We start from the raw sequence: 9457 nt of genomic DNA, 5'->3' as shown, positions 1-9457 counted from the left end.
CAAGCATGAATTTTATAGCTGCAGAACTTAAAGAACGTTCGTTATCCATTATTATCCATTTCGGCATACCGAAAGCTATAAGCATTTCTCTTAAGGGGTTTTTAATATCCTCAGCTGCTCTTGACTGTAAAATTTTTACTTGAGCGTATTTGGAAAATTTGTCAATACCTGTTAATACGCTGTTTTTTTCTGTGATATAAATATCTACATGGACTATTTCTCCTGGATATTTGGGAATAGGTGTTGGTTGAATTTCGCCCTTTGGCGGATGCCTATCGTATTTAGATTCTTTACAGGTCTGGCAGGAATGAACTATTGCTTGAATTTTCTTTTGGGCTTGCGGGAAAAAATAATTCTTAAGTATTTGTATTTTATTTTCTTTCGCATCTCTATGCGCTCTCTTGTGTTCTAGAGTTATTAATTCATTTTGTTGTAATTCGGACGTGACGTCGTCTACTTGTTTTCGCGTGAACCTTACTTTATATGAACTGAAATATGTGGGATAAATATTTTGTATTTTTCCCATTACTTCTTCGGAAGTAAAAATTCCGTTTATTAATCTGGGATCTAGTCTGCATGTTAGGATTGCTATTATTTGTTCTTCTGTGTACTCTCTTCTTTTTACTATGTGTCTATGGTAGGTTGGGAATGGAATTTCAAAAGTATCTGAGTCCGTTTCGTCCATGAGTAGGAATAATTGATTTTTGAAAACATTAATGGGAGCTTCTACAGAAAATATAAGATTGTGAGATGAGCTTTCGTCGCTATGAATGGTTGCTGTGGAGCTGAGTGAATTTATTTCGGCCGGGGCCCTAGAAAGTGCGTCAGCTACTACATTAGCTACTCCTGGCTTGCATTTAATTTCGTGATTATATTCGCCAATAAGGTCTCTCCATCGTTTTAGTTTCGCGTTATGGTTATTGACACTATTTGAAAAACTTAGGGGCTGGTGGTCTGTGTATATTACCACTTTCGAATATCCGTAAAGATAATGTCTTAGGCTTTGAAGTGCCCACACGATGGCTAATATTTCCCTTTCGTTTGTTGCGTAATTTTCTTCGGTTTTTGTGAGTGTACGTGAGATAAATGTTATTGGTCTATGGTTTTGTTCTAAGACTGCGCCTATCGCATAACTTGACGCGTCGGTTGTAAGCTGAAATTCTTTTCCAAAATCTGGGTATGCTAGGGTGACGTCTCGGGAGATAAGTGTATTTTTTAATTTTTCGAAAGCATTTATTGCTTTCTTGTCTAAGTTAATAGCTGTCCTGCTTGATTTATTGTTTGATATGCGACCTTCTTCTCCTCTGGGGAGAATGGTTAGTGGGTTTGCAATTTTTGCATAATCTCTAATAAATCTTCTATAATACCCTGTCATGTCTAAGAAAGATCGTAGATCTTTTAACGTTTTCGGAATCGGAAATTTTGCAATTGCTTTTATTTTGTCAATATTTGTCTTAACTCCGTCTTGTGAGATGGTATACCCTAAAAAATCTACTTCGTTTTTGAAAAAATGACATTTCTCTATTTGTACCCTCATGTTTGTAGGGTTGAAAATACTTTTTCGAGGTTCTGACCGTGTTCTACTTCGTTTTTGCTAAAAACGATTATGTCGTCCACGTACACATAGCAAATTTTCCGTATGTATTCCCTCAGGATGTCGTCCAAGGCTCTTTGGAAAATAGATGGCGAGTTTTTTAGACCAAATGAGAGCCTGGTGAATTCATATTTTCCACCGTTTACTGCAAAGGCTGTTTTTTCGATATCCGTGTCCTTTAATGGGATTTGATGAAATCCACTCTTAAGGTCTAACACTGAAAAGTATTTATTATCCCCTAGCTGTGCGATAATTTCGCCAATCTCTGGGATAGGGTACCGATCAGAGATAGTGACGTCGTTGAGTTTCCTGTAATCTATTACTAATCTATACTTTTTTTCTTCGGACTGACCTGACTTTTTTGGAACTACCCAAACGGGTGCATTATACGGAGAACGTGAAGGTCTAATAATGCCATCTTCGAGCATTTCGTTTATTTGTTTTTCTACTTCCTGTCTTAGTGAAGCTGGGTATGGGTAGTGTTTTCCATAGACTGGGGAGTCTGATGAAGTTCTTATTTCTCCTACTACTTTAGTTGTGTATGCTAATTTTGTGTCTGGGTCGGCGAATAAGTTTTTGTGGCTTTGTACAAGGTTTTTTATAATTATTTTTTGTGACTCGGTCATATGACTGACTTGTGGTCCTATTGTGTTAACGGCTTGTGCGGCTAATTGGTGAATTTTAATTTTCCTTTTGTTTTCAAGAATGAGTGTATCGTTTTTGACATCTATAATTGCGCCTAATATTTTCATTGTATCGTTGCCTAATATGCCATGGAATGTTTTTAGTGTATCTAGTAGAAAAAATTTCATTGGTTTATCTGAGATATTGGGGAGTTTAAGAATCGTGTGTTGTGTAACATTATTGTTGCCTCCCACAGAGCTAACTGAAAAGTTTTTCTCGTTTGGTTTTGGGTTTGGTACCAGTTGTGGTTGGATGTAATTCTGGTTTGAACCTGTGTCTATTAAAAATTGTAAGATTTTTCCGTTCCCCGTCGTTACTTTAAAATAAGGTAGTGAGGAACGATTTATTCTAAAAAATAGAGCTCGGACATGTCAATGTATTCTTGTTGTTCTGTATCAGTTTGCCAAGTAAATTCTTCTTGAAGTTCGCCTATGTTATTATGTTCTGCCATTTCGTAATATTCCTGGTCTGCACTAGTTGTATCTTTTTGCGTTTCCTGTTGTGTAGTAGTTTCGGACTCGGTTTGAATATGAAATTGTCTTGGCATCTTGCTAGAGTTCTGAACATAAGAAGTGCTGAGAGGTCGTTTCCCAGAATAATCGTTGTTCGCCGGCTTATTCATATAGTTAATATGACGCGATCGAATTGATTGATCAACTTCCATAGGTACTGCTTTTGGTTGTGGTCGGGGGGGCGATGTCGGGGAAATATAGGGTGTTAATTGTCTTGCTTGGTCTGAATTAGCTTGATTGTAATAATTAGGTTGGGTGGTTTGTGTGAAGGGGAATTTCCTGGTTGCGGCTACTACTTGCATCTGTTTAGGGTTGTGGTATAAATGGGGATGAAAATTTTGTTTCGCTCCTACAATTCGGAACGGTTGGTGAGTTCCTGAGTAAATGTTTTTAGGTGTTTGATTGTTTTTAGTGGTCTGGTTCTCAAGCAAACTGCATAGGTGTAGTGCGTGCCCTAAGTCGTGCGGTTCTTTGATTGCTAACAGTTGAGCTAGATTTCCGTTTAGGCCTCTAACAAAAGTGTCTAGAGCTTTTTCCCTGTACATAGTTGTTAAAGATTGTATGGTTTCTTGTGAAACGTCCATGTTACTAACTTGGTTCAGGATGAGGGATAGCTGTTGGTAGACTGTTTGGTAGAACTCGACTATAGTATTGTTTCCTTGAGCGAGGGCATAGAGCTGGTATTCTAAAGTTTTAAGGTCTCGTTTGTCGGCAAAATGCGATGTTAGGCATTTCGAAATAGCTGACGAGTCGAGTGGGGTGTTGTATGATTCTTGCACTGCATCTGCCTGTCCAGTAATTTTATTGCGGATTGCTAAAATAATTCCGTAATATTTTGGTGAACCAATTCTCCCTTCATAGATTTTTAAAACTCGTGCTACACTCTTTTTCCATGAGGAATATTCGCTTTTGTTTCCTGAAAATTCCCTAAGCGATCGTACAATGTCCGGTATTTTGTCTAATTCACTAAGGTTGTGTGCTAGTTCTCGTTTAATTGTTTGGTCTGTATATTGCGAAAAATCATTATTGGGTTTAATTATTTCTTTCACCAAGCCACTTAATTTGGTTTCTAAGACACCTTTTATTATTTCTTCGATATCCCTCTCGGTCATAAGTCGCGCATTGGTAGTTGCGGAAGGGCCTGTAAGGTTTCCTAGTCTGTCTGCTAAATCTTGGTCGGGCATTTTAGTTATTTTTTTGTGATCACGATATTTGAACAGTAGATTAAAAGGATGAATTTATATTTTAAAAAATTTTTCTGATAGTTACTCAGAATTCGGAATGAAAATAATTAATTATTTCGTGCTGTAAAAATTATAAGGTTTGATTTAGAGCTTAGAATTTAAGTGCTCTGTGTTTTCTTTATTCTTAATATAGATTTTTAATCCTTAAATATTTTTCTTTAAATTTGATAGGTAACGATTATTTTGTAAAAATTTTTGCGATCGATTTAATTTAATTTTAAAATTCTTTGATTCTTTGTTTATCAATTTAATTATTCGTTAGTTATTATACTTTCCTTTTCACGGAATTTGTTTGTCGCTTGACAATTATTGTTTCCTTTTTTTGTTTGGAATATTTGCTTAATTTTATGCTTACAAAATAATCATATCTCGGTGTGCTCTCGTGCCGGTAATCTTGGTGTTTTTCCTTTTTGTCCCACGTTGCAGCGATTTCTCCAGAATGCGGGTCTACTAGGGCACCTCCTTTACACCTTTGTTTGCACGTTCCCTCCGAACGGATACTAAAGGGAATCACAGCGATAAAGTTTGGCCTGATATGTCCACCAGGTACAAGTCCTTTTTGCAGGAGTGTCACTTTGTAGCGTTTTCTGGAACGGCACTTTAATTGTGGCACTTCCGGGCTTCGGTGGTCGGGTTTTTTCGTACGGATTAGGCAGGATAATTTTACCGAACCGGTAGGATTTTTTTACTGCTCGTCGCGAAGCGCGGAACTTGTATCTTTCGCGAACTTTTATACCAGGTCCCTGTTCGGGCGCCAGTTAAAAGTTTAGATAGTATTTTATTTAAAAAAATACAAACTTTATTATTTGAGTTCAGATTTACAACTAACTTTTCTTATGTTAATAATTAATAATGTAACCTAGGTGCTGCTGCCGTTTCTGCCGCTGCTGCTGCTGCTGCTGCCTCTGCTGACGTTCTCTGCTATCGTCATTGAACATCGTTGCTGTTGTTGATGTGGTCGGTCCTAATTGGTTGCTGTCGCTGATATTGCTGCTGCCGCGGTGCAGTTGACCATTTCTTATTCTGATTGGTCAACTTAATTTGGCAATAATTGTTGTTGCCAAATGCACTCGGCGTTGGGTTCAATCACCCAGCGTTGAAGCTTTCTTACGATCGTAAGGTGGGAAGTGCATGCTCAGCGCACGTGGCTGCTGAACTCAATTGGGGGCCTATTGGTGCTTATGCTTTTCTCGCGCTCATAACCAATTTGTTTTTGTTTGGGATTTTGCGCGTGTAGCGATACTCTTACTTGAGCATTTAGCATTCTGGGTGTTAACTTATATGTATTTTTATACCCGTTACTCGTAGAGTAAAAGGCTATACTAGATTCGTCGGAAAGTATGTCACAGGTAGAAGGAAACGTTTCCGACCCCATAAAGCGTATATATTCTTGATCAGGATCACTAGCCGAGTCGATCTAGCCATGTCCGTCTATCTGTCCGTCCGGATAAACGCTGATATCTCGAAAACTACAAAAACTAGAAAGTTGGGATTTGGTGTGTAAATTCCTGAGCTTCTTGCGCAGCGCAAGTTTGATTCAGCAGGGTGCCTCGCCCACTCTTACGCCCACAAACCTCCCAAAACTGTGGAGCCTACAGTTTTTATGCTAGAAAACATATTTTAACTAAAATGTACCTTGTTATTATTATTATAATAACCATGTTCATTGCCTCTAACGCGGTAAACACCTCTGTATTTGTAATTACCACGCTAGCCCTGGCCTTTTTGGGCGTATAATGTTTAACTTGCGTTGGCTGTCACTTAAGTACTACATTGTAAGTACTTTCTGATGGCTTCGTTCATTGTTGTGAAGTTTCATACCTCAAGAAGTGTTTCGACGACCAAAACTGTGGTGCCAACAATTTTCATGCTAGATACAAAATTTTAGCTGAAATGTATTGGTCTCGTCGATACCTATCGACTGATCCAAAAAAAATTTGCTACACCCACTCTAACGCCCATAACGCTTAAATCTGCCTAGCTCCGGTAGTTGGTGCATTTTAATCTCGCTTTGCTGCTTGCATATCTCCATTTCCCTTTGGTTCCTTTAGCTGAGTAACGGGTATCTGATAGTCGAGGAACTCGTCTACAGCGTTCTTCCTTGTTTTCATGATAACAAAATGTTTACTGAAAAGTATTAGTCTCGTCAATAACTATTGATTGACCCAATAAAAGTTTTCCACGCCCTCTCTAACGCCCAAAACGCTTTAATCTGCCGGCCGCCCAGATAACCATCGCGGGTAGGTGGCGCATTACAATCTCGCTTTGTTGCTTGCATATCTCCATCTCCCTTTAGCTGAGTAACGGGTATCCAGACTATCTCAAATATACTTTCAGATAGGGATCAGTTAATAGTTTAACTTGACTTAAATATACCTAAAGCTTTATGATATACCGTAGAAACATTCATTATTTTATTATCTTCGGCGCAGCATGATTTTGTTGACGGATTGCTTGATATTTCGTTATCTCAAGTAAACCATGTTCGAAGCACGTTAGCACGATTGCTGGATTTCTGCTTTATTTCCAGTCCAGATTATGTTTGTATAGTCAGAACCTCTGTACTTACGTTACCAGAAGACACACATCACCCAACGCTTAAGTTGACTATCGACACGGGGTCATAACTGAATAAAATATAGGAAAAGTGAGCTAAACGAATTTACTGGTTTCGTAAAGTATACTCTCAACACTTAAATAGGATTAAGGCATGCATTGATTGGTCTGATCTTACACATGCACTAATACGACCGAGGCTGTTGATATATTTTATGTCAGACTCAGTGTTTGGTACATGCGTCCTTACCTATTATCCCTCGATCCTAAACAAACCTCCAATATCCGATCTTGTTCAGCTCGTGCTCTCTCAAATCAGTCTTACACATATGCCACGTTTAAGTCAAACCTTATTTTTTATCCGCACATACGTGAAAGCTCACTTATTTTATACTTGCAAAAGGTTAATCCAGTCTTCTCTCCAGAACCTGATGGAGTCCCAGACTGTGTGCTTAGGTACTGCGCAGAGACCTTGTGCAGACCACTTTAAAAATGTATAAGCTTGTCTTTAGAAACCAGCAATTTCTCCACTCCATTAAAAGGGGAACAAATTGAACGCATGTAACTACCGTGGTATCTCCAAGCCATCAGCAATACCGAAGCTGTTTAAAAAAGAAATATTACACCCAATTTGAAACATAGTTGTAGGTCTATTATTTCGTCATGCCAATACAGATTTATAAAACGTAGGTCAACGACAACGAACCTTTAGGAGTATACTCCATTTGTGACAATGGATTTAAGAACAATTTTTAGACTGACGTGGCCCACACTGATTTTAATAAAGCGTTTGATTCTGTAAATCATCCGCTTCTAGTTCTCAAATTGGACCAATTAGGGTTTCCGTGATATCTCCTTGAATAAAATTCAAGTTATTTGAATGACAAAGCACAAATAGTCATTTTTAAAAACTCTTTTTTGTCCCTAATCCGAGTTACTTCAAGTGTACCACAAGGAAGTCACCTTAGTCACCTTGGTTCGCTCCTTTTAACATTATTCGTTAATGATCTTCCTCTAGTACTAACACTATGTACGCTGATGATGTTAAGCTGTATCAGCAATATAATGAGCCCGCACAGAGCCTCGACTTACAATCTGATCTTCATGCGTTTCGAACTTGGTTCAATGATAATAAATTAATCTTAATTGGCTCTAAGTGCAAAGGGATGACATTTTTTCGCGTAGACCCCTTCTAGACCGATTATACTCTTAGGGGTTATGAGTTGGACAGGATGACCTTGGTGTCTATATGGACTCCGAAATTACATTTTCTGACCGCATTACTACCATGGTGAATAAAGCCAGCGGACTGCTTGAATTGTTAAAACGGTGGTCCAAGGAATATAATAGCTCTAACGTCACAAAAACCTTGTTCATTTCATTAGTCCGACCAATTGTTGAATACTGCAGCATAAAACTACCGTCTTACTCTAGCTGACTTCTTTTAAATAACTCACTCTTATTAGCCAACCGTAGAACTATGCTAGGTACCATGTTCATTCGGAATCTTATTCCTGGCGAAGTGGAGAGTGTCGAGTTACTCTGTCATTGTAGGTCAAATGATGACATGCAAGTTATATGACACATTATTTAGGGGCTCTTACCCAATTTATAAACAACTTTGAGCCGAGAGCTAATTTCCAAATAACTCTGACAGACCCGAGATAAATCCGTGGTAAGCTATTTCTGCCAACCAGGCCTCCAAATCATTCCCACCTAGATCAATTTCACGCAGGTCGAATCAAACGGATGCTGTAAACATCCAAACCGATATTGTAAACAATCGGATCCCTAAGCGAGCCCTGAGTCCGCTAACGTAAAATAAAAAAGATCCCCAAAGCGAGTCCCGAGTCCGCTAACTTAAACAAAAACTCCGTCCCTAAACTCCGATAATGTAAACAATTTCCGGCCAAGATTGGACTTCGAATTTAATTGGCAAATTGCATCATACTATTTTCCGACTCTCTTGAGTCATTCTCCTTATCAATTTTTGGGGATAAAATCTTTAAAGCCGAGGTTTGATTATTGATCAATAAACTAGAGAGCAGGCAGTCCGTCTTTGAGATCCGAATAGAGCAGTACAACAATTATAGAAAAAATACAAGAGCAGTGAATTAAATAAGTTCGACCTATTGTAAAATTGTAAAAGTGAATAAGTGATTGTTAAAAATAAAAATAAATTTTTTTAATCAATTCACTAGAGAGAAACTTAATTTGCATGAACCTTTTAGACTGACTGTAAAAGATTATATAACCTTATTTCTTCTACTGACTCACTGCCTATTTTAAAATCAATAATATTATCCTACCTAGAAACTAATTAGTATTATTATTTGTATCTTGAATAATTGTATTTTGTCCTGCATGTATTTTAATTGTCTATGGTAATGTTGTCTTATCTATGTACGCAATTTCGTTTCTAACGCCCAGAAGGGAATAGGGCTCCGCGCGTAACAAGCATTACTTGGTGTCGTAGGGCCACTTGCTTGTACTGATCACAGTGCATCAAAGTCCATAAATAAAAAGAAGTTCCCTCTTAATTTGGTTTTTCATGGTCTTTTATATTTTTTGAGAGCAAAGATTGATGAAAAGAAAAGCCTGCACATCTAAATAAAAAGGCAGGGCAAACTTTATCAATTCGTATAAGACATAACTCGAACTTAATCCCAATCCACACTTGCATAGAACCAAAAATTAACCTTTTCTGGCTAATAGAAATATTTACATTTTCGAAAGAACTTTAAAGTAACTATGGAGTAGGATACAAAATATGAGTTTTTTTTCAAATCTAATAATTTGGATTGTCTTAATACATTAATCGGAAGAATACAAATTGGAATTTTGAATGACAATATATTGTATAAGCT

Source organism: Drosophila suzukii, chromosome 3 (genome assembly GCF_043229965.1).
Source record: "Drosophila suzukii chromosome 3, CBGP_Dsuzu_IsoJpt1.0, whole genome shotgun sequence".
NCBI classification, from domain to species: Eukaryota; Metazoa; Arthropoda; class Insecta; order Diptera; family Drosophilidae; genus Drosophila; species Drosophila suzukii.
The sequence above is the reverse complement of the archived record's forward strand: the minus strand, read 5'-3'. Positions refer to the sequence as shown.